The sequence below is a fragment of the Sus scrofa genome, chromosome 7, assembly GCF_000003025.6.
Source record: "Sus scrofa isolate TJ Tabasco breed Duroc chromosome 7, Sscrofa11.1, whole genome shotgun sequence".
Lineage (NCBI taxonomy): Eukaryota > Metazoa > Chordata > Mammalia > Artiodactyla > Suidae > Sus > Sus scrofa.
This window is the reverse complement of record NC_010449.5, coordinates 683,758-709,064: the sequence shown is the minus strand read 5'-3', so window position 1 is coordinate 709,064 and position 25,307 is coordinate 683,758. Positions and strand designations below refer to the sequence as shown.

Sequence of the window (25,307 nt, the reverse complement as noted above, 5' to 3'; positions counted from 1 at the left end):
CTGGCGAAAGCCGCAGCAGGGGGAGGGAGTGTTCGCGGCCCGGCGGCAAAAGTCAGGGAGGCCCTGTGGCCGCGCCTCCTAGACAAGCCCGCCACTCGCCACTCTGGGCTTGTCTAACTCTAACCCTAACCCTAACCCTTGCCTTGCAGGTTTTTGTCTTCCCAAGGAAGGGGGGGCCTCCCGGTTCCTCATCCCAGGGCAGCCTCCTCTTCCAGGCTGCGCGGAGGACCCCAAGGCACGTCTCTGAGCTTTGGCTCCAGGGAGGGGAAGAGGCCTTTGCGGGGGCGGGGGGGGGCTGTCTGCTTTGGCCCTCAGGGTTTCCCGCCATCAAACCTCGGGATGGCTTGAGCGAGCAGGTCATCTTTATGGCACCTATGCCATCACCTCCCCATCTCCCTCCTCCATTTCTGGAAAGGTGACAGATTTTTGGCTGGGGCTTTGAAAAGAAGTCTACTTTAAGGGAAGCCGCGTGCGGTAGGGCAGCTGAGGAGCTGGAGGAAGAGCTGCAAGGAGTGAAAGTACATCCTGGCGCAGCCAGGCCCCCCCCTCCCTGGGCACCTCTGCTTTTCTTCCTGCCCCCGACACCCTGCTGATGGGAGCCCACCAGCCTTTCGGCTGTCACCCCCACCCCATGAGGTGCCACCTGAAGGGCTGCGGCTAGGCGGGTCCAGGCAATGTGTCTTCACTCATCCACGAGGTTCCCACCCGGTCCTGCGGCCGACGGGCTGTGTGGTGGGGGCTGTTCTCCAGTCCCACCCTCTCTCCAGGGGGGTCTTTATTGATGAGCTGCCTCAAAATTCTCGCTCAAAACGCCCCATAAGGGTTTAGACGATCCATCACCCGCCACTTCAAGAATGCTTCCTCCCTTTCAAACAATCCTCGCACACCAGACGGCCTCGGTGGGGAGGGGCGCGCACTTGAAAAGGGAACAGCTATGTAATCAACGTCCCAGTCATCCCGCAACCTTTCGGAAACAGGGCCTCTGGCCAAAAATCCCTCCAGATGATTTACGTGGCCCTGGTCGTCCTCCCCTCCACGCTGGCTCTTCCCTGTGCCCGGGGCGAGAGGCCGGCGCAAGCCGGCTCCACGCTGCGCGTCCACCCGCGCGCGGCTGCGTGGGGTGGGGTGGGTCGCCTTTTAAGGGGAAGCGCTTTTCGTCTTGAGGTTGGGGTGAAGGGAGAGCCTCGGCCTGGCCGGTCACGGTGTCCTTGTTGGCGAGAGGGGTGAGCGGGGAAGGCCAGGCGCGGTTTTCTCGAGCCGTCGGTGAGGGTCACGCTCCTGCTCTCCGAAAGCCCCGGGGCTTCGCAGGGTCGCCGGGCCTCCCCTCCGGGGCGCCGGCGCGGAAGGAGCGGGAGTTCCTCTCGTTTCCGCTGGGTGGCGACAGGCCCTCGGGAATCGCAGTCCCCGCGGGTCCCTAACCCGCCCTGAGCGCGGGTTCCCGCAGCCCCCGACCTGCCGGCCCCGCTGCCTGGCCCTGCAGACCGAGTTCTGCGTATATTCTCGCTCATCACGGGCTCGGTGGTCGGCAGCCCGAAGATACGCTTTGCTTTGCCTACCCGTCTAGTCGTTAACATAGAAAGAAGATTGCCAGTCACAGGCGTGGGCCGCCTCTGCGGGTCTGTTGCAGACATGCTTGGGTCTTGCAAGGAAACTCAGGATTCAGCCCCGCCGTTCCGGCGTCCTACCCAGCGAGGAGCAGGGGTGGTGTCTGCAGGTTGCAGTTCCTCCTGGAATTCTAGGAGCCGAGGTCTAGCAGAAAACGGACGGACGGGCGCCGAGCACCTGGAGAAGCCCACAGGCAGCGTTTTCTGCTCTGGACGTGCGGATGGTCAGGCTGCAAGACCATCTCTTGTCTTCTGAGTCTACAGGGACAGGAAGACACCTTTTCGCTTTGCCGGTTCTCATTCCTTTTAACTAAGGGAAGCGCCCTATACTGGTCCCCGTGAAAGCCTGTACGGTAGAGGGCAACTTTGTGGGTCCTTTGGAGACAAGCTGTGTACCGGGCTGGGTGACAGGTGAGTGGTGGCTTGGGACTGGAACGGCCAGGGGTGCTGGATTTGGAAGCCAAGACCCAGATGTCCCCCTGATCTTCCTCTGCCACCACGTCAAGGGGAGCCGCACTTTATCTTTCCAGAGCCAAGGCATCCTCTCCTGCTTTTCAAAACTCCTAAAATTAGCTTTATTGAGGTGTAACTCACACACAATAAAACACACCTATTTAAATGAAAAAGCTGCATTTTCTCTTTTTTTATATTTCTTATTACTAAAAGTTTCTTAGTCCCCATACGTGGAGGGGCATACCCATCGCCTCGACTCCCCACTTAGCAAGATTCTGGCGACTTTTCTTTACCTCTTCTCTGTCTATTTTCATTTCTCGCCAAAGTATTTCAGGGCACATACAGACGTCATGTTTTAAAAGGGTACCTATTACGCCTCCCACGCCCTCTGGCTGGCTCTAGCTCTCTCAGACCTAAAACTGTATTTTGGTGCAGACAAGCACACTTCCTTAGGGAAGGCTGAGATTGGGTTGGGTGTGTGTTTTACAAACAGAACTATCCTGCCCCCCCCCCCCCCCCTGACTTCCAGCCCCAACCCCGCCAGCCAGCATGCTCTAGTGGTGAGCTCTGTGCCATAACCAGAGCTACCCCCATGCTGCCTCCTTTCTGGGGCACCAGACCACACACCCGGAATTTATCTGCTGCGAGATCACAGTGTCCTTTGACTCTGTCTCTTCGTCTGCACGTGATGCATGTATGTTTATCCCAGCGGACCTTACAGTACTTCTGAATCGCTTACCCAGACGGTGGCTGGCCGGCAAAGAATTTTTTGTGTTGTTTGGAAGTGCCTGTGGAGAATTTTTGGACTCGGCTTTTGGGGTGAAGGGATGGGGGCAGGGGGTGGGGGGACCCCAGGAGGTGCTGGTTGGCCCATATCCCTAAGGGCCAGTCAATACCAGGACCCTACACACATTTCACAACTAATTTGGCGTTGATTCGTCCGATTTGTTTTCCTGCTTCCCCAAACAATACCTGTTACTTCGACCCTTAGCATGCCCTCCCCCTCGGTGCAATTGGAACAGACGAAAAGGGATGGTGTCCCTAGCCCTGGATTTCGTTTGACAATTGCACCTGCTCCCAGTAACCTTAGGTAAGTCTCTGAGCTTCAATTTGTTTTGTTTTGGTCAAATGAAAATAACATAAACAATTTTACAAGCGCCTCCTCCCACAGCGACTGTAAAGATGAAATACAAGTTGTAAGAATTATTAACATTTTGAAATATACGCATTTATACAGTTATCTTTGGCCCAATCCAACAAAAGGTCTGTTTAGTTTCAAGGGGCTGCCTACGTTGCAGGCGCGCTTGGGATCTTCCTTCCGGAGCAATTTCTTACGTGCACGGCTGGTTGGGTCCTTAATAAGGAAAAGATGGGTCCTTTGTCTACAAGGTGAAGCAGGTCTCCGCAGGCCGGGGGTCAGCTCCGGGTGTGGCGGGCTGTGTGTGGGGCTGCGCGGCGTCCCTTCACCGCCGAGGGCGAAAGCTCCCCGGGGAGGGGCATGATTCCTTTGGACCAGATCAGCGGCTCCTGGAAGGGTCTGACTCTGTCGCAGAATCCGGGCCGGCCCGCGCTCGGTGGGTGGGTGGCGGGGGTCCCGCAGGGCGCTGAGACCAGGGTGCGGGGGTGTGTGCGCGCTCTGTCAAAGCTCCCTCGAGTAGGCTCCCTGCGCCCTCACAGGAGGTCGGCCGATCTGCACACCCTCGGGTTCGAGAGCCCGTGGGGATCGCGGAAGCCCCGCCGAAAGAAAACGAACCGCGGGCCGCGGCGTGGGCGGCAGCAAGGGTTCCTCGCGGACCCGGGTCTCCTGCAAAGCAGCCGCCCGCCTTTGCCTTTGTTGTTTGGACGGAAATCTCCATTCCGCCCTGTTCTCCGATGGCAAGAGGCGCGGGCTCTGGTCGCGTGGGAGGCAGGCGGAGACCCTCCTGGTCGGTGCACCCTGACCGAGCCCCCTGGGGTGGGTCTGTGGCCCGGGTCACGCCCCGCCGCTCCACGAGGCTCTCGCAGCTCTGGCTGAAAATTGTAACCTGCAAACTGAAAAACGAGTATTAAATGCGTACGGAGATGGCAAGTTCTATTTTGCTCTTTTAATTTTTCGGCGAACCCCGCCCCGCCCCTTGCACTTACGCGTTACCTTGAGGAAGTTATTTATTTGTATGGCTTTGAGTTATGTCAGTTCTATAACTGGGATCACAATAATAGCCTCCCCAGAGGGTTGTTGGGAAGATAAAACGAATTAATCCAGGCAAGCGCCTAGGAGAACAGCGCGCCCCACGCGGAGTGCGCCGCAAGCATCCGGCCTGGGACTGGCGGCGCAGACCCGCCGACCTTGGACCCGTGTGGACGCGGGCCCCGCCGCTTCGCTGGGGTGACCTCGGGTTGCAGCCCGAAGGCCTTCGGAAACTTGGGCTGCTGCGTCCCAGCCCCACCGCAACCCCTGTACTTTGCTTTAGTTTTAGAATTCGGGTAGGAAGAACGATTTAGGAACCGAGCTGGGGGAAAGGACGGAAAGGGCCGCGCGCGGGAGCCGCTGGAGCCGGGGCAGGGCGCGCGAAGCAGGTGCGCACGGGCGAGCGGCGGGCCCAGCTCTGCGATCCATCGGGGCCCGCGGCCCGGGTTGCTGGAGGAGCGTCGCCTGTCCCCACCGCTGCCCTGTCACCCCTCCAATGCTCGACCGCTTGCGGTGCCGGGAGCTGGGAGCGGCGATGCGCCCCGGCGTCCCCAGAGCTGGAGGCTGCCTCCACGGCTGGGAGCGGAGCAGCATGGCCCGCGCCGAGGGCGACGGCTCGGGAAACTGCGGGTGCGGAGCGGAGGCAGCGTTTTCGTTTTCGTGTCCTGTGGGATCCTCGGCCGCGCTTGTCTCGGTCTAGGTCCTGCTCCGCATGCCGCGCGGCAGTGAAGGGCCGTTTTTTGGCTGCTGGCCTTTGCCTGGGACCTGCGTAGTCTCTGGGCGACTTAGGGAGGCGCCGGGCCGGTGAGGCGGCGCGTTTTAAAGAAGGAAGAGCCGAAGGACAGGGAAATGGAGAAAGGCAGGGGCCTCCTGAGGCTTGAATGGCCTTTTGAGCATCCCTGGCCCGGGAGGGTAGCCCCCTCTGCGGTAGCCCGAGGGCTGGGAGTGAACTTCGGAGTTTCCCCTCTGGAGAGTGAATCTACCTGCCGACTTCCTCCTATACGGGTATTTTACATATTTAACCACCTTCGCAGCTTAATAGCCCTTTAAATAAATAATTCACATAAACTCTGATTCTTAAAAAACGATCTGACGCAAAATAGCGTTTCTTTAACCCCCCCCCATCTTTTTCTTTCTTTTCATTACTGGCATTTGGTGCTAAAATTTCATCTCCAGGTTAGTGGCTTTGCAAAGTGTTTTCATATGAAACTTTGCAGTCTGTTCTCTTGTAAGGCTCACGTGACTCCCCTCACCAACTTGGCGGGGATAAAGTCAGAATTTTACTTCCCGGCTTAGAGGGAGAGCATATTTTTGGAAAAAGCAAATGACCCTTTGTTGGGCTACCAGCTGGTGAATGAGGATGGGGGGGGGCAGCGAGCCCAAGGAGAGACCCTGCTGAGAGCAGTTCTGGCCTGGAAAGGCTCTGACCCATTTGACCACCTACCCATCTCCAAGTCGCTGGAGTTAAAATATGCTAAGAATCTGAAAAACTGTGCTTGTTTTCATTCCGCAAAAGGGGCTCTTACTGCCCCCCCACCCCTGTTGAAAGGAAATGCTTTTGGGAAGTGAAAATATAAGCCAAACCTCCAGAACCCTGGTCTTGGGACGCAGTGGGTGAGGGGTTAAATAGACTCTGGGCAGAAGGATTTGGGGAGGAGGCTGGGAGGCCGGGCCTCTGCCGGCCTTGTGGACAGGAGCTCCTCTGGGTGAGGGGACAGCATGCCCTCGGGTCGGGCACAGCAGGGTGGATCCCTTTAGGGAGCACTTGCCAGGGGCTGCACAGTCAAGCACTGATGTCCCTGGTCATTTGGCCTCTGGCCGAGGGAGTGGGCCCTGCTGAGCCCGAAGAGGGGCTGTAATAAAGGCCGTGTCCTTTCGCGTTTCTACCTGGGGAGAGTGTCTGCAGGTGGAGGCTCTCAGGAAAGGCCTGAGCGAAGATCTTGCCTCTGTCAGTCAGCCACAGAGAAAGCTTCCGGGTGCATTTTATCACACGGGGATTTAACAAACAGGAAAAGAAAAAAATGTAGATGTGGATAGCAGGTGAGTAGGACCAGAAAGAGGGTTTTGGGGTTTTTGGGGTTTTCATTTTCTACCATCAGCGAGCGTGAGTCCGTAGCCATGTGAAGATGGTAGGTTATGGTGGCTCTCTTGACTTGATGGCCTTCAGCTGGCTTCCTGATTGATCCCTTTCTGGCTGGAGATTGTTTCGAGGCCAAGATTTGATTGCCGTCTGGGCTCTGGAGGGCATCGCAGGGGAGGGTCAGGGTTGAGCAATGCAGGTAACCCCCCTGAGACTTGCCTCCGGGCCTGTGTTTTTTGCGCTTTTCTATTTTTCATCCCCCTTTCTGACAGAAGGACAGAGTGCTCTTTACTTTCAAAGGTCGCCTTCAGAGGAGCATCTCGGGTGCTGGAGTCAGTTGCTTTCCTCCTGATTTGGAGACTCGCAGCATCGACCTCTGCTTCCGGGAAACTGCTTCTTAAAGCTTTAGATGTTCCCTTAAGAAAAGGATTAAATGTTGAAAGTTTAAATGATCTGAAAAGATTTTAAACATCCCCTTTGTGTGATAACGTGCATTGTATTTATTTGCGACTCATTGTCTTTTCGAGAGAAGCTGAACCCTTTGCCACGCGCCTGTCAACCTCCTGTTGATCGTTTAAAGGGAAGGTAAACACATCTTCACTCTTGGAAACTGGGAAAATGGAGGGGTCGGAAGACTCAAAGTACACCCTGAGCTCAAGCACTTTACCACTTTCAGTAGTAACGGGGACTTTCAGAAGAGAGAGCAGTACTTTGGCCAGTGAGATGCAAATGTACTTTGAACCATATGCGCTTGCTCGCTGTCTGGGGCTTTCGTGGGTCTGTTTCTCAGTTTGCCTGGCGTCTGGTCCCTCCTCCTACCTGCTGATGACAGCCTCTCTGTGTCCCACCGGCTGGACCTGTCTGGTTGGCCAAGTGCTGGCGTGGGGTCAGCCTGTCCCCGGAAGTCCTCCCTGGGCTCGTCAAGAAAGGTGATAACGGGGAGAGGCCGGCTGCCTTCCCTCCTGGAGCCGGAGCCCAGGGACACCCTTGGAACTTGCGACCGTCTCTGCATTCCCCCAGCTCTTTGGCAGAAGCCACGTACAATAGACAGGACGGCCCCACCCTGAACGGAAGGAGGCAGAGGCGACAGAGCCACGCTGACCTCGCGGTGGGAGGCGGGCCGGCCAGCTCCGGGCTCTTATTCTGTTCTTTTGTTCCACAGGTCACTGGACCTGTGGGGCAGCTCTGGGACCCTGCTGTGCCGGCCACCAGGCCAGGTGCTGGAGAACCATTCCGGAGGACAGTCAAGGCCCCTGTGTCCAAAGCTTAAATCAGAAGAGACGGACTGATTCAGAAGGAGCTTCCAGACAGAGAAAAGCATCTGTAGAGAGATCGCAAGCAAACTGATGAGCAGGAAAACGTGAGACGATGACGCAGGAGAGGAAGAATGAGGGTCCCGCTATCTCTCTTGGTTCTGTGGTGAGACCCTCCCCTTGCGGTGAAGGAGGGATTAACACGGCGAGAACCTACGGACTTTTAATAAGGTGCATACGTCCCGCATGCACGGGAGAGACCTGGGTAACTGGGCCACTCCCTGGGGTGGCCCAGCCATCACCTTCAATACCATCTTCAGCTGAAACCCAAAGAAGATGCTGGGGAGGGAGGCCCGTGGTGGGTATCAGGAAGGGCACGAAGCGGGGACGGGCTGCCCCCAGCTTGAAGGCCCGCCTCTCGGTTCTGGGCTGAGCTTCTCGGGTGAAGGCCCTGTCTGCGGGGCTTCTGCTCAGTTGTGGAGCGTCTCCTGTGTCTGCCTCTCCTGAAAGATAATCAGCTGAAAAATCACCCCCGTGCTGCTGAGGCAGGTTGGGGCGGCGTGTCCGGCCCCCTTGGTGCAGGTGTAGCTCGGCCCTGGACACGGGGTGGGTGTCGGTCGCGGGGCCCTGGGGGCGTCCTTCACCAGGGGCTTGATGGTTCAGAGGCAGGGGCTGTGGGAAGATGGGGCGGATGGAGCACAGGACAAAGGCCCCGAGGAGTGGCCTCTGGAGGTTCGGGGCCGAGAGGCCTGGGGTGCCAGGCGGCAGAGAGAGACCGCGCTGACAGACGGTGGGCGGGTCTGCCTTCCCGTCCTTTCTGCAGGCCCTCACCCCCACACATACCCACTGTCCCGCCGGGGTCCCCTGCCATTACCAGCCCAGTGGCCCCCACAGCTTTGGCGTCTTTCTGCCCTTTCCCACGTTTGGATGGCATTTTGCAGACGTTTTGGTCACAGAGACACATGACCCCTAAACTCTCCGGTGCTCGTGGGCTGCTGTGCGTAGGTGACCGACTGTAGGGGACCCTTCTAAGTCCAGCGACCTCCCGCTGTGGTAGGAGCGCGTGTGGGGGTGAAGCGGACGCTGGGGCGTCCCTCTGATTAAAGGGGTGAAGGATGACAGTCGCATGGAAGATGAGTGTCGCAGAGCAGGGGCTTCAAGGCAGTGAAGGGGGGTCTTCCTGTGATCGTTAAGTAGGTGAAAGATCCGTGCTTTGGAGTCCAGAGTGGTCTGTTGAGGTTTTAACCTCCAGTGAAAGGGAACCAAGAGCCGGAGAGGCTGACCCGGGCTGCGGTAGGCGTCCTCCTTTATACAGTAAGTGTTTTCTCGCGTGAACCAGAAGTTTGTGCAGGACGAGTTCTGGAACTGCTGTGTTAGTGGCTCAGTGATGTCAGCAAGACCTCGAATTCTGTTTTTCTACTCCCCTGGCAACAGTCCACTTTGTCCTGCACCTTGCGGGTGTCTGGCGCTAATGCAGCATCATCCGCGGCTGCGTCTTGCTGCTTGCATTCGGAAGGGTGTATGGGGAGGCCCCAGTGCTGGAGGGAAAGTTCACCTCCTCATTTGGGGCCTCTTCAGGGTCAGCAGCCGTCTCCAGGGCATGTCTTTCCCGGGTGAGCCAGCCGGTCATGGGCACGTGCAGGGGTTGCTCCACCAAGCCCCGCTCCCTGGAGCTGGGATGGGGTCCATCTCCCCCAGATCTCGTGGCCTCACAGCTCTCAGGATTGAGACATGAAGTCTGGGTTCTGTAGGAGGTCGGGGAAGTGCGTGCAGGAGGCGGAGCCTCTAGGAGGCATTCGGGCAGATTTAAGGGAGAAGAGCCTGACAGGTGACCTGAAGGTCACCAGTGTTGTGTGGAAGGAGATGGGGGTCTGTTTCTTCAAAACCCTAAGAGTCTCTTGGTCTGGAATTGAATCTCTGTTCCCGTGTGCACTTGGGGCCCGCGGGCTCGGGGAGGGCAGGGGGCTTCCTCCAGGGACCATTAGCATTGCCCGAGGTGTCGATTAACTCAGACTGGAGAGATTTTGATAGAGACTTGAAGGCGGGGGCGTGGGTGCTCTGTTTTTAAGTAGTGGTTCCTATGATTCTGAGGTAGCCTGTCAGCTGAACTCTGTTTGGAAACTACTGGTAATGGATGCGGAATAGACTTTTTTTTTTTTTTTTTTTGAGCACATAAGAAACATTTACAAAAATGACCACATCCTAGACCACAAAGGAAGTCTCAATAAATTCCAAATAATTAACATCACATGAACCACATTCACTTACCACAATGCAATAAATTTAGACGTTTCTAGCAAGGACATACAAAGGATAGCTCTAGAACGTCTTTGGGGGCACCCCCCTCCCCAGTGCAGAGTGATGATTGAGTGACAAAGCTCATTGTAGAGGATATTATGAAATGCTGGGAGCTGATGACGGAGAAGGTGCTCCGTGACAGAGAGCAGCTTAAGCATTACCTTAAGGGAAATTTATAGCTTTGAAACCAATCCTCAGAAATTAAGAAAGGTCAAGAGTGAAGAAGCTCATAGTTGAACCTGAGAAGCTGGAATAAAGTGGCAGAGCCAGTCCAAAGGATCAATGCCTTCGTGTGACTTCTTTCTGAGAAACCACTGAGCCCATGGGGCTGGGGTTAGGCAAAAATGCATGCATTAAAGGATATTCAAAGGCCCTCTGGGATTTCCCTGGTGCTGCAGTGGTTAAGGATCCGGCATTGTCACTGCAGTGTCTCAGGTAGCTGCTGTCTGTGGTGTGGGTTTGATCCCTGGCTTGGAAACTTTGCTATGCCACAGGTGCAGCCGAAAAACCAAAACCGACAAACAAAGGCTCTCTGGTTTGGGAGGGCTGGTGGCGGTCATTTTTGGAGACTGCGTTGCCAGAGCAACGTTGAACCCCCCACCCCAGACCAGTGGCCGATGGACCCTCTGCAGTTGCTACACCCCTGGGCACCACTAACGTGACCACTGGACCTCGGCTCCTGCAGAACTTGTGTCCCTGAAGTCCCCTGGGCACAGAGAGGGTCTCAGACCCATGTCTCCCACGGAAGGGTCTGATGGGCAGAGTCCACACCTTGGTACAGACTGCACGCCTCTGGCTGCACCTCGGGAGACAGAAATTCCAGAGTCGCGGAGGCGGGGCTGGGTGGCAGATCTTCTGTGTTCAAGAAGGAAGGGAGTCGTAAGGACACAGCATTTAACACCTGTCTCTGCATACGGACAACTTACAGACCAATAGGTGTTTCTCTGAAGTGGATAAGGAGGTGGACACAGCTCTGACGTGACTTAGAAAAACACGGTTTTGCACACACACAGGCACACACGCACATCAGGAAGCAGCTGAGGTCGAGGGTTTGTAACTGATAAGCAAGTAACGCTTCATCAGCTCCAGCTTCCAGGTCCTGAGAGAGCTGCTCCCTGGACAGGTGTGACCCCGCTGTCTGCCTGGGCGTGTGGAGCAAAGAGAGGCTCTGGCCCCTGATTTCCAGGCTGGCAGGTTCTTCTCCCAGGAAGACTGTGCCCAGTGAAGGTACCTCAGAGGGGCCGCGGGCGTGTGGCAGAAATCTAGCTCCTGTCATGTGAGGTGCCCCACTGACGGCCTTGATTTTCTTTACAAAACTTCATTACTATACACAAGCTTCAGCAAACATCGCTGTCATTCTTTTTATCCCAGAAGTGAAACGACTAGATCTGAAGGTCTGAGTAGCTTTAAGGCTTTCAATTAAACTGTGCTCTTACTTCTTCTGAGCCTTGCTCATCAGCTGTGCCAGAACAGGACCCAAGTAATTGTGTGTTTCCTGGTTCGATCATCCCAACAGGTAAAAGCAACTTCACATGTATTATCTAAGCTGGTACATGCAGTATTTCGCAAGGGAAACACCGTGATCTCTCTTTTATAGACGAGGAAACAGAAGCTTGAGAGATGCAAGAGCAAACCCTACACCCTCAGTCCGTCCGGGATGTAGGAGTCAAACCCGAGATTATTTCCCTCCAAAGCCTTTACTCTCCACTGCTGCTTCAGTTCATGGAAGATACGCATGTTGACTCAATACGTAAATGAAAACATCTGCGGATTAGACAGAAATGTAGTCAGCGTTTCCCAAAGAGTGTTCCAAGGAAGGCAGGCCTCTCCCACGCTCGGGGGAGACCAATTCAAATTGAAAACTTAGGGAAGCGCCGGATGCCGTGTCCTCTCGTGGAAACTCATCGCAAATGTCCGGGTAGCTAAGGCTTCGGGAAGCCTTTCATCAGAGAAACTGGAGCGCTGTTTAACAGTTCAGCCAGTCGTGTTCCCGGGAACATGTTTTGGGAAATGCTGCCAGGCCTTGTCCCTCTTGCTTCTGTGTCCTGTTTTATCGCCCTGGCTGGGACATCTGACCATGACCTTGGTGGGGGTGTTTTATCCCCGCCACCCTGCCCTCGAGGTAATGAGATTGCTGGTAGAATTCCATCGCTATGTATGACGTTGGCCATGAGTTTAAGCTCGATAGAGTCTTCGTTACCCTATTTTCTGACTTCAAGAACCAGAAACGGATGTTGAATGTGAAGGAATCAGTTTCCCAAACAAAGGGGGGAAATGCAGTTTGCTGGACGGGGGCCGCGTCCCAGCGTTCCTGGCGTAGCGCAGTCCTGCCCTGGGCTGGGGAGAGCATGGGCCTTTTCTCCCGGAGGCAGCATTTGGGATTGTCACCTTCGCCCTAGGCTGGAGAAGGGCAGTGACCTCGCTCCTTGGCAAGTGTTGTCGGAGGGCCTCCCGTGGGTCGGGCATGGCTTGGCCCCGCATCTCCAGAGGCGCAGCGTTTAGCACGTGGCCGGCCAGATAAATACGGTCCTTCTAAGCTTGGAGGGAAGAGTGGACCCCCTGCTGGCCCCTCCACGCCCAGAGGACCTCAGCCGGGGGCCTTTCCTCTCAGACCCCCATCTCTGCTCCCCCCTCCCCCACCTTGGCTGCAGGCTCCGGGACTCAGGGAGCATCTGTTCCCTAGAAACGCACAGGCTGACCCCGTCGTGGCTCAGATGTGGCATCACGTTGAGGTGGCACCAGGGCGGGAAGGCTTGGACCACGTAGGCCACGGGACATGGCTTTTGGCTGGAGGCGACTTGAGATGAGCCTCAGGGCACCTGCCTCTCAGCCTCAGGGACCATTTGTCCGCATAATCTCCCGTCTCCAAGCTTGGGGGACAGCCAGGGGCAGGTCTGGGTGCTGAAAGCCAGCGGTTTCACTGGCAGCCCGCCCTGAGCTGCTCAGCCAGCCCGCCACCCCGTCCTGCTGTGGCCTGCCCCTGGGAGGCCGCGCTTTTCACTCGAGGTGCAAGTCTTTTCCTCCACACGCCGCGGCCCCGGGACTGTGGGAATGACTGCAGCCCTGATCCCAGTGCTTGATGCGGACACACAGACGCACGGCTGCCTTCCTGGCCACCTGACCCTAAGCCAAGAGGGTGACAGCCCCTCAGGCATGTGGCGGACTCTGGCGACGTCTCTCTTCCTGCCTTGTCCCCAGCCTGGGCCTGTGAAGCTGTGGAACTTGCATTTGAGTGGGTGAAGAGAGCGTGATTTGAAGACCCGTGATGGAGGAAGGGCTGGGAGTTAGGGTGACGTTTTCATTCTTTGTCTTTGTGGGTCTTTTTTGCTGTTAACGGCAGCACCTGCAGCCCATGGAAGTTCCCAGGCCGGGGACTGAATCCCAGCCACAGCTGTGAGCTACTCCGGAGCCGCGACAACGGCGGATCCTTTAACCCGCTGCCCCGGCCCGGGGATTGAACCTGCACCTCTCCAGCAACCAGAGCCGCTGGAGTCGGATTCTTAACCCACTACACCACAGCAGGAACTCCTTCTCCGGGCTTTTTTAGGTGAGGTCAGAAAGTTTTCTAAGAGACCAGAACTGAAAACAGATCTTCTTCCCGTGGCGGAGGGGGGACCTCCATCTCCGAAGAGAAGAGGGGGTTCAGGTGACGGGTTTCCTGCTGCCAGCCTGGCTCTCCTGTCCCCAGGACCCTCTGGCGCACAGGGGAGGGTTGGGATGGGGGGCTGGAGTTTAGAAACCTGAGTCTTACTGATGCCCAGCAAGTACCAGTCAGCCTCTTAGACTAGAAGTGCAACAGGTTTGTTGATTTGTGGCAGAATCGCCAGGCCGTGCCTTTATGGGGTGGGGGTGGGGAGGCGGGTTCCAGACCCTCCCGGAGGCGACGGGGCAGCGGGCGATGGGGCCCCTGAGCACTCGCTGCCGGGTGAGCCCGCGGCTGCCCCCTTGTCGTTCCTGCAGAGGAAGCTCCTGGCAGGGGTGAGGGTCACACACGGGGGACAGCACCGCCGGCTGGCCTTCTCCAGCCTCGTCCCCCTGTGCTCGGCTCCTGGTGACACAGCAGCCCCTTCTCTGTCCCCCATTTTCTTTCTTTTTCTCTTTCCATTTTCCTTTTTAGGGCTGCACCCACGGTATATTGAAGTCACAGGCCAGGGGTGATTCCACGCCACGGCTGTGGCGACACCAGATCCTTTAATCTGTGCTCAGGGCCAGAGATTGAATCTGCGCCTCCACAACCACCCGAGCTGTTGCAGTCAGGTCCTCAACCCTCTGTGCCATAGCAGAAACTCCTGTCCCAGCCTTTTCACTCCGCATTCCTCTCACTTAAAGACTCCTGTGGTTTCCACATTGTGATGTTGAGAGGACAGTGGCTTTTCAAGGCTGCTATCCCAAGGCCCAGGGCCGCCCTCCTCATGTGGTTTTTAATACCGTGATGAAAGTTTGCTAAATTCCTTATTTTTAAAAGCATTTCCTTTGTCCCGGGACAAAGAGAAAAGAAAAACAAATCCAAACAAACACAACATTCAAAGCTTTCCTGCTTTTCTAGGCTATCACCGTCTGAACGTGAAAAAAAGATTTTCAAATGCTTTTTGTTTGAACGAAACTCAGATACATGGTCGCCTTGCCGTGGGCCTGTCCCTGCAGCGGACGGGCGTGGGGCGAGGGGCGACCCGTGGCGCTGGAATCCCCTTCCCCGCTCGCCCGTGTTTGGGGTGTCGCTGCTCTCTTCCTCTAAGAGCACGTCTCAGGTCCCTCCGTGGGCCTCGGAGGTGGGGTTCGAGGCCTGCTCCCCGGGTGCTGGGGTGGTGCTGGGGGGCCTGAGCCCCGGAGCCACTCGTTTCCTGCGGGAAAACCACCTCGCCCGGCCTCAAAACCAGAGCCGGGAAGTCACGTCGGAGATGCGCTGACCTAGTTCCTGAAACGGGGAAGCATTTTATTCTCACACGCTTCTTGCAGCATCTTTTTTCAGGTTGCATTGTTATGGGCTAGGTTATCTGCAGGCCAGGGTGACTTCAGGGTGTTTGCATTTCCTAAAATTGTGCTTTTCCCCCAATGCGCCACAAGGATTGTTTGCAGGCAGCTCTGTGAAATAGGACAGCCCGCCGAGGCCCGCACAGTGCTGCTGTCTCTGTGTCTCTCTGCTGCTCCCCACGTGGGCATTTTAGGCGGCCTGGTCCTTGAGCTGCTGAAAACCAGGGGAGAAAAACCCCAGACTTCTGAAGCTTCCGGCCAGTTTGGTGGCGTTCAGGCAACTTTGTTTCTAAAGATCTTTCGTCCATGCGCTTCAAGAAGCTGGCCGCACTTTTCCTCCCGCCGAACCGGTTTCCAGACGCAGCGTGCGGACGGCCTCCGTGAGCCCCCGCCTTGTGGCCCAGATGCGGATGCAGATGGGATTCTGGGGACACGTAATGGCCTGGCCCTGCCTCGTGCTTTGAGAAACAAAGCACGGAGAGGGAGAGAGGAAAAAATTCCACCAGATTTGCTTAATTTCCTGCTTTAAACCCTAGGCTTGAAAGTTCATTTACATGTGAAATTGAGTCCTGTGACAGCACACGTGGGGAAGTTTTGACCAAAACCCATGTGCCTTTAATGTGCAGGTGCTATGGTTTGTGACAGTGCAGTGACTTAGCTGTGCGGGAGGTTCCCCTGTGGGAAGATCAGCTTAAAATGCACCTGCTCGCCAGTGGCTTCATGAATCGGTTGTAAACCTCGTTCTGAAAATGAAACGTTTAAAAGTTGATTTAGCTGTCTTGTCTTTGAGCTCCGGTGAAGCCGCTCAGTAAACCCATAGAATTATTTTGTTACCACCAAGAAAATAATTGGAGGCATAGTCCAGCACGTCATAACCTTTTAGGTTTAATGCTTTGGTCTAATGCTTTGTGTGCGAATACATGATTACTTGTGATTATGAGGCTAGAGGGGAGCCTCTTCAAAATAGGGTTTTTGTTTTTGTTTTTCCTAATTTTTCTTATTTGCGAGGCTGGTGGATTTACAAGTGAATCCTTGTGAAACTTCCGCACATTTGGCAAATACACACGGAACGGCGGCCACGCGCCAGGAGCTTTGTGGGGACGGTAGATTCAGAGGTGAACCAGGTGCAGTGACAACGCGGAAGGGCGCACGAGGGGAGCGCAGGGGGCTGTTCCGGCCTGACCCCCACCCCCCACCCAGGTCCTATATTTGAGTCCCGCCCCCCAGGACTATGGGGCTGAGTTTGCGGGGGGGGGGGGGCTTCACAGAGGTGATTAAAGTGCACTGAGGTCCCGAGGATGGGCCCTAATCCAAAGGACTGTGTCCTCGTGAGATGAGGTGATCAGGACACACACACAGGGGTGGCCACCGGAGGCCACCAGCAGCAGGTGCACGTGCCAGCCCGGGAGGGAGGCTCTCGGGAGACCCGCGCTGCCGACACCTTGACCTGGGCGTCCAGCCTCCAGGCTGTGAGGGGAATAAACGCGTGTGGTTTCAGCCGCCCCGTCTGGGGCCCTTTGTGGTGGCAGCCGGAGCAGAGCAATGCAGTCGAAAGCTCCCTCTCGACAGGGAGGGGAGGCTGTGGGGCTGAAGGGTAAAGGGCCACGGGTCAGCTCGTCCAACGAGCGCTGCGGGCGGGAGCTGCGGGAATGCTCCCTCCTGCCCCGACGGGGGCCACGCAATCCTGCTCTCAGCGTCCTCCCTGATGCACGGGAGGGGGGCCCAGCCTTGTCCCCTCATCTCCGGGCGCACAGGCAGTGCTTGGGTCCGCTCTGAGCAGACGGGCTCTCAGGACCGAGGGGTCTGTCCGGGGTGCAGGGAGGAGGCAGGGCTCCTGTTGGGAAGAGCTGAGGTCCTGCCTTCCGTCTCCTGTTTGTCTCTGGTAAGTGGGTAAATGTGGTTTGCATCACTCAGAGCCTTGGGAATGTCTTCTGGGATATTTTTGGAATGGGCAAAGTTCAGCACCATCTGGAGCCAAAATGTCCCCATTACCGAGGCCGTAGCATCCTCGGGTTCATGGCCACGTCCAGAGTGCTGTGCACGGGCGTGGAGCGGACGCTGCAGTTCACCGCGTGCCTGGGAACCGAGGGAAGGCTTCAGAGAGACGAGACTGGTGTGCCTGCCTTCGGGTGTGTTTTCTGTTTGGGGAGCCTGCAGCCACGGGAGGTGGCTGTGCGTGTTTATGAGGCCTTTCCTCCTGGAAGGATTGCGCCTCCTAAGCCTTGCTGTGATCTTCTTTCTTCTTTGACCAGGACTCCACTTTCAAGACCGGTTTAATCCAGCGTCCCTGAGGCTGTTGAGGGGAGTCAGCTATAAAACGGGTTCTTGAAACACAGTCTGAGGACCCCTAGGGTCTCTAGGACCCTTTCACGGGCCTGCAAGTTCAAAACTACTTTCCTGTCGTACCAAGTGCTGATGCTTTTCTCCTTCTCACTCTCCCACAGTGGATTTTCCAGAAGCCACGTGACGCGTGACGAGCTCTTTGCTCAGATGCGGTGGAATGCAGCTCGCTGTTCTTATGTTCTGCAGAACGTTCTAGGTGAATAGGGTTAAGGGGCACGCATGTGCATTTTCAGAAGTTAACTCAGCTTTCAGTACTTCTGTCTTCCGACTGGTTATCTTCTGTTACACCTGCTATAGTCTCCCTAAACTGTTTTTTTCCAAAATCTCAAATTCCCTTTGCTGTCATTAACGTTATGTTGTGAAGTATGAAGACTCTCTCCCTAGAATCAGAAATTAGATAGATCTTTTGTAATTTCTAGTATTTAGCATTTTAAAAGAATAATAATGAAAAAAGAAAGCAGAATTTTTTTCTTCTTTTTTTCTTTTTGTCTCTTCTAGGGTGGCTCCCGCGGCATATGGAGGTTCCCAGCCTAGGGGTCGAATCGGAGCTGTAGCCACCAGCCTGCGCCAGAGCCACAGCAACGTGGGATCTGAGCTGCATCTGCGACCTACACCACAGCTCACGGCAACGCCGGATCCTCAACCCATTGAGCGAGGCCAGGGATCGACCCCGCAACCTCATGGTTCCTAGTCGGATTCGTTAACCACTGCACCACAACGGGAACTCCCAAAGAAAGTAGAATTTTTTTTCACAAATGGAATGTGCTTGTGTGCACAGAAACTCCGAGAGACTCAGATAGCAAACCAGCTGGCCCTGAAGAGGGCATTTGGTATAAAAAGCAGGGACTTGTACTCACGGCGACAGGCGTTGTAAGACATCCAAGCACGAGCACACTCACAATGACCTCTCTTCTCAAAATCAGAGTATTTTTACCGAACAAAAAGTAGAGCCTGATTAGTAAGGCAATAATAAATACATGGATGAATGAATAAATAAAACAGTAATTCCTCTCAAATTAATGTATAGTTTTAATGCAATTCAAAGCAAAAATCCCATTAGCTTTTTTTTTTTTTTTTTTGACTGGACAAATTTGCCTAACATTTGTGTGGAGAAGTAAAGGCATGACGTCTGACAAGGTATTTGTGATAATGCAGATGAGTGGCCAGGGGTTTGCATTTACATAGTTTTAGGACTGCCTTTGAAGCTACGGCGCGGAGGGAGCATAGGATGGACAGATGCTTTTGTGGAACAAATTGAAACATGGAGACGCTTCATTTATGCTGAAGATGCCATGTCATTTCATCCGGGGCGAAAACATTATCGATAAATAGTGCTAGACAGATTGGCCGCCCCTGTGTAAGAAAAACATCATACATAACACCATAAATAATCAAGAGCTTCAGGCAGTTTAAATGTACAAAAGTAAAATAAAATGCTAGAAGATTTACCATCCATTTATGATTAAAAAAAGAACCTCTTCAGAAAGTGGGCACAGAGGGTACCTTCAATGTTATGAGGGCCGCACAGGACAGACCAACAGCCAGTTAGCATCGTACTTGGCAGTGAAAAGCTGACGGCATTTCCCCTAAGAACAGCAACAAGACAGGGATGCCCACTTTCACCGCGTTTATCCGGCCTCCATCTGGAAATCCTAGCCGTGGCAACCAGAGAAGAACAAGAAATGAAAGGAATCCACTCTGGAAAAGAAGTGAAACTGTCCCTGCAGATGACATGATGCTGTGTAGTCCCTGGAGTGACCTGAGGATTTTCTGTACAGCAGCGTGGCTGGACCTAGAGATGAGCAAATGAAGTCAGACAGAAAGACAAATGTGTGACATTGCTTGTGTGTGAAATCTTACGCAAATACACAGCTGAACTCATTGACAAAGCAGAAACAGACTCACAGACATAGAAAACGAACTTCGAGCAGGGGAAGGGGGGGCGAACCGGGGGTTTGGGATTAACACATACGCACTATAGAAACGAGATAAACAGCCAGAACCTTCTGTAGAGCCCAGGGACCTCTACTCGGTGATGGAAAAGAATCTGAAAAGAAGTAGACGTTTATGTGTAACTGAATCACTTCGCTGTACACCTGAAATCCACACAACATTGTAAATTAACTGTACTTCAATGACATATTTTTAAATCCTAGGAGAAAATATTAGAGAGTAGTTCTGTAATGTTGTGATAAAGACGACTGTCCAAACTGTGTAGGAAATGCAAACCTCTAAAGGATAAAATTGACAGATTTGATTATGTAAGTATTAAGAAGCTTCATTTTTGAAGGGAAGAGACCTGAGCAAAGTTGAAAGATAAAATATTAATTACAATGGGGTAAAATTCTGTATGTTATTAAGAAAAGGCAACCTGTTTTTCAGTGAACAAATTATATGAATAAATAATCGACAGAGGAGTGCACCAAGAAGACGTGGTACAGATACACAATGGAATATTACTCAGCCATTAAAAGGAACGAAATACCGGCATTTTTAGCAACATGGATGGACCTAGAAATTATCACGCTAAGTGAAGTCAGCCATACCATGAGACACCAACATCCAGTGCTTTCCCTGACATGTGGAATCTGAAAAAAGGACAGACTGAACTTCTTTGCAGAACAGATGCTGACTCACAGACTTTGAAAAACATTTGGTCTCCAGAGGAGACACTTTGGGGGGTGGGGGATGTGCTTGGGTTGTGGGATGGAAATCCTGTGAAATTGGATTGTGATGATCATTGTACAGCTACAAGTGTGATAAATTCCTTGAATAAGAAAAAAAAATCAATAAAAGCTTTTAAAAGACAAAAAAAAAAAAGGCAACCTGTTTTTCAGTGAACAAATTATATGAATAAACAATTCACTGAAGAGAAAATATGAAAAACTATGTACAAAAAAGATGTTCAAAGTCACTAATAGAGAACAATAACATAACCTTTGGCAAAAAAAAAAAGTCAAGATTCTTATGCAGAAATACAACAAAACGTATGTAGACTTTTTTGTCTTGTTTCAACAACTTTTGGGGAAGACATTTCTAAATATTATAGTTCTATCTAAAACCGATACTATTTTAGAATTCGTCTTACTCTAAAATGAAATGACATTTATTTATCATGCCTTTTGTTGTCTTTAAGGTTGACTCATTGGCTTAACGATGGGAGATTTGGAGGGTCCGCTTTCTCGAGCCACAGCTGCACCGATTTCGAACAAAGAGCCGCGAAACGTGAGCGGCTGTAGCGCGGCGTCGCTCACTCACAAAGGGAGACGTCTGATGGGGGAGAACCTGGTCGGAACTGCAGGTAAGAAGCGAAAATGTGATGAAAGCTCTTCCCTCTCAGCTCCGTGGATTAAGAATTCACCTTCCTGTGTTTAATGCTGCAGAAAAAACTCAGGTTCTAGCAAGGGGCCAGTTAATTTGCGACGTTGCATTTGGACCTGTCATTCAGAGTTTAAAGACGAAGGAATAGCATATTTTCAATGTAGGTGTGATGAGTTCTTTTAAAAACCAAAAATCGCTCCTCAGCGCTTGTCACACGAGCAATGAAAAAGCCACCGAGCCTCTTACAGGGTGAGTGCTGGCGTTGCTGGACAGGGGCCTGCAGGGAAGCTCAGGCAGGTGGCCCTGCGGATGTCCTCGTCCTCGGCCGACCGGTCCTCTCCGGGGTCCTGGCCCAACCGCCTACCCGCTCCACTGTCGCCGGTCGTGTTGGAGCCGCAGCTGCAGGCGGGGCTCGTCTGCAGTGAGTGCTTTTCTCCCTGAGGCGGGAGCTGCGGGTCGGCTGTTCCATCGGGGTCCACGGGGAGCACAGACGAGGCCTCCCTCAGCGAGGGCGGGCCGGCACGCGCTCTAAGCCCCGGGTGCCTTTTGTGAAACTGGGGCTGTGTTCTGGAACAGCCGAGCTGCCACGTGCCCTGACGGCGTCTAAGCGCAATCGACGGGCACGGGGAGCGGGGCTGCCCTGGGGCGGCCAACACGGCCCACAACTCTTCCTCGAGAAGGGAAGAAGCAAGACATGGATTTTGTAAATCTCAACGCTGGGGGACACCTTGTTTACACGCTTTGTGACAAGGGGGCTGCCTCCCAGGGCGGACTGAGCTGCAGCAGTGGTCGGTCGGTCGGTCGGTCGTCTTCAACAAAGGCGTGGATAAAACTCTCAAGTAGCTGGGCTTTTTTGTTGTGTTTTTGTTTTTTGTTTTTGTTTTTGTTTTTCGCAGAACATAAATAACTGACAAATTGTGCTTATCTTGACTTACGTGTTTGGTAGAGCTTTCCTTAAAAAGGAATGAAAAGAGCCTGTCCCATCAAGGGAAATAGCCAACAGTTTTCGTTATCAATAATAGAATTTGAGCTCTCTAGTGAAAATTAGAGTTTTGGAAACTTGTTTCCACCACTGTGAGCTTAAGGTTCCTAAAACTTAGAGCATTTTCAGCTAAAACCAGTGGCAGTATTAACAAATATTAAAAATAATTTGTATAATGAAATGTGTCAAGTTAGAACTAGACCAAAAAAAAAAAAAAAAGAAGCAAAAGGGGAGTTCCTTTTGTGGCTCAGCAGGTTACAAACCCAACTAGCATCCATGAGGACGCAAGTTCAATCCGTGGCCTCGATCAGTGGTTTAAAGATCCGGTGTTGCCGTGAGCTGTGGTGTAGGTTCACAGATGTGGCTCAAGATCCCACGTTGCTGTGGCTCTGGTGTAGGCTGGCGGCTACAGCTCCGATTAGACCCCTAGCCTGGGAACCTCCATATGCCTCGGGAGCAGCCCTAGAAAAGGCAAAAAGACTTAAAAAAAAAAATTTGCAGAAATAGAAAATAAGGCCATGCAGTTCCCACTGTGGCTCGGTGGTTAATGAACCCGACTAGTATCCATGAGGACGAGGGTTTGATTCCTGGCCTCACTTGGTGGGTTGGGGATCCGGTGTTGCCATGAGCTCTGGTGTGGGTCGCAGACACGGCTTGGATCCCATGTGGCTGTGGCTGTGGTGTAGGCTGGCAGCTACATCTTCGATTCGACCCCTAGCCTGTGAACCTCCATATACTGGGGTGCAGCCCTAAAAATGACAAAAAACAAAAGACAAAAAAAAAGAAAAAAAAGAAAAAGAAAAAATAATGCCAGCCTTCTCACTTATTTGCTGTGGACAAAGTGGTTATTTTTCATAAAATGCTTTATTTAGGCTAACACGTAATGGGTTTATTGTTGTTATTTTTAAAAATTGATGAACAGGGGAGTTCCCGTTGTGGCTCAGTGGTTAACAAATCCAAATAGGAACCATGAGGTTGTGGGTTCGATCCCTGGCCTTGCTCAGTGGGTTAAGGATTTGGCGTTGCCATGAGCTGTGGTGTAGGTCGCAGACGCGGCTCGGATCCTGCATCACTGTGGCTCTGGCGTAGGCCGGCGGCTACAGCTCCCATTCGACCCCTAGCCTGGGAACCTCAATACGCTGTGGGAGCGGCCCTAGAAAAGGCAAAAAGACAAAAAATAATAATAATAATAATAATAAACAGATACTTTAAAACTCAGTTACAATTTTGATTAATGATAATGCAGGATCTATATCTGTCATTTTACTGTTTTCTCTATAGCCTGTCTTTTTTGTTCCTTTATTCTATAGAGTTATTTTCTCTATGTTACATAGATATTTACTGTACCATTGAAATATCTCCTGTCATTTCTTCAATTGTGTTTTTAAAAGTTGTCTTCTAAGAGGATGCTCCAGGGGTTATGCTCCACGGCTTAGGCACTAACGCTCTAGTTCAGGTTGATACGGACTCCGTCGCATGTTGTCAGAACCTGTGCAGCTTTGTAGTCCGTCCCCTGCCCCCTTTGTCCTGCTGTTCTCCTTCTGATGACGTCTTTGCACGTTGTATGCCTTTTCAACACAGACTTGTAACTGTTGATACACGGAGTGTCTTTTCAATTTCGTAGGCACAGAAAGAGTTATGATAAAAATACTCATGCTGCCTTTTGTATTTGCCTGTGTAGTGACCTTTACTGGGGGTCTTTAGTTTTTCCTGTGGATTCGAGTTACTGTTTAGTGTCTTTTTATTTCAGCCCGGAGGTGTCTCCACAGTGATTTGTTGCAGGGCAGGTCTGCTAGCAGTGGATTCTCTCAGTTTTTGCCCATCTGAAAATGCTTGATTTCTCCTTTGTGTTTGAAGGCCAGTTTTGCTGAATGTAGAATTCATGGCTGACAGTCTTTCATTCAGCACTACAAACATGTCCTCTCATTGCCTTGTGACGCTTAGGGTTTTGATGAGAAACGAGCTGGGACGTCCCATTGCGGCTCGGACGTAACTAGTATCCAGGAGGGCGAGGGTTCGATCCCCGGCCTTGCTCAGTGGGTTAAGGATCCGGCATTGCTGTGAGCTGTGCTGTTGGTCACAGATGCAGCTTGGATCTGGCGTTGCTGTAGCCGTGGCGTGGGCCGGCAGCTGCAACTCCGATTTGACCCCTAGTTTGACCTGAACTTACCATGTGCCTCAGGCGGGGCCCTAAAAAGCCAAAAAACAAAAAAACAGAAAACAAACAGAAAAAGGAGAAAAAGAAATCAGCTGTATTGAGGAGCCCAGGTACACAGGGAGCTGCTGCCTTCAGGATGATCTGTCTTTTGAAAGCGCGAGTGGGATGTGTCCAAGTTGTGATTTCTTGGAGTTCATCCTCCTTGGAGCTCATTGATCTTCTTGCATGTGTAGAATAATGTTTTCCGTCAAATTTGGGAGGACTTGGGCCGTTATTTTTTCAAATGTTCTTTTTGTCCCTTTATCGCCTTTGCCTCTGGAATCTCCAACGTGGGTGCTCACTTGCTTAATGGGGTCCCAAGGGCTTCTGAGGCCCTGTTTGTTTTTCTTCATTCTTTTTTCCTTCTGTTCCCCATACAGGGTAACATCTGTTAACCTGTCTTCCAAAGCTCAGACTTTTTCTTCTACCTCCTCAAATCCTCTCTTGAGTCCTCTGGTGAACTTTCATTTCAGTTTTTGTCATTTTTTTCCCCAGATTTGCCATTTGGTCTTTTTAAAAATAATTTATTTTTATTGATATTTGTCTCCCATTTTTCTAAAAGGGTGGCAACTCCAAGTCCCTGTGTGTGGCTGTGCTTTCCTTCAAGTGGGGGGCAGGTGTGCAAGGGTGATGCTGAGATGTCGAGATGGATTGCAGCGGGATTTGGAGCAGCAGGTGGAGGGACGTGGGGGACAGCTCATCAGCTTTTTATAAATTTCACCTTCTTTTAGAGATTGGGGTGAGCATGAGTAGCATTTGTCATTTAGTGAAAGTCATATTATCTTAGGAAATTCTATGAGAATAAAACCACCATCCCAAGGATTTTACGTGAACTTTTCTCTTTTTTCTCTGATTTCTTTATCCGTATCGATACATTTGCACAGTCATAGCCTGGATAAACTTGTATTGTTCTTTCACACGTTCACCAAAAGACTGCATACTTAAAAAAGTAAATATTGCACTGGTTCTCCATGTTTGTGGGGTTTTTTTTGGGGGGGCACACCTGCGGCATATGGAGGTTCCCAGGCTTGGGGTCAAATCAGAGCTGCAGCTGCCAGCCTACACCACAGCCACAGTAATGCAGGACCCGAGCCGCACCTGCAACCTACCCCACAGCTCATGGCAACGCTGGATCCTTAACCCACTGAGCGAGGCCAGGGATCGAACCTGCATTCTCGTGGATGCTGTGTTGGGTCCTTAACTCTCTGAGCTACAAAGGGAACTCCCACGTTTGTGCTGTAGACTCGAGCGATGAGCCTTTCAGTTGATGCCAGACTCCCAGCTATGCTGCCAGTCAAGCCGAACCACCCAGACCCCTGGCGGGCCCCCTGCGGCTGGTACTTCTGGCCAGCCACCTGAAATCTCGTGGACGGGCTGAGAGGCTGGGGCTCCTTCCGCAGCCTGGGCCTGCTCCGGGGAGCGGCTGTTGACTCGCACAGGACGTCCTCTGCCCCGTGTGCTCGGTGAAGACCTTTGAGTGTCCCGCTTCCCTGGAGAGGAGGTTGCGGGACACGCCCCAAGCCCCCGCTCCCGGCCCCCTCCGCCAGGGGGACCCTGTCCTCCTGGCAACACAGGCCCAAGGAGCCATGTGAGGCGGGGGAGAGCCGGCGGGCTGGGGCCTCCCCTGGCTTCCCAAGT

The 25,307-nt window shown here is 52.9% G+C and overlaps 1 long non-coding RNA gene across 4 annotated transcripts in view; it reads left to right on the top strand.

Annotated features, from left to right (window-relative positions):
- Nucleotides 1-25,307, top strand: part of LOC102158724 — a 34,059-nt gene that overhangs the window by 5,086 nt on the left and 3,666 nt on the right. For all 4 annotated transcript variants that reach the window (XR_001297652.2, XR_002346223.1, XR_002346222.1 and 1 more), the window contains exons 2-4: nucleotides 7,467-7,788; nucleotides 17,271-17,365; nucleotides 20,306-20,470. This is a non-coding gene — a long non-coding RNA (uncharacterized LOC102158724). The remainder of the gene's footprint in view (nucleotides 1-7,466; nucleotides 7,789-17,270; nucleotides 17,366-20,305; nucleotides 20,471-25,307) is intronic.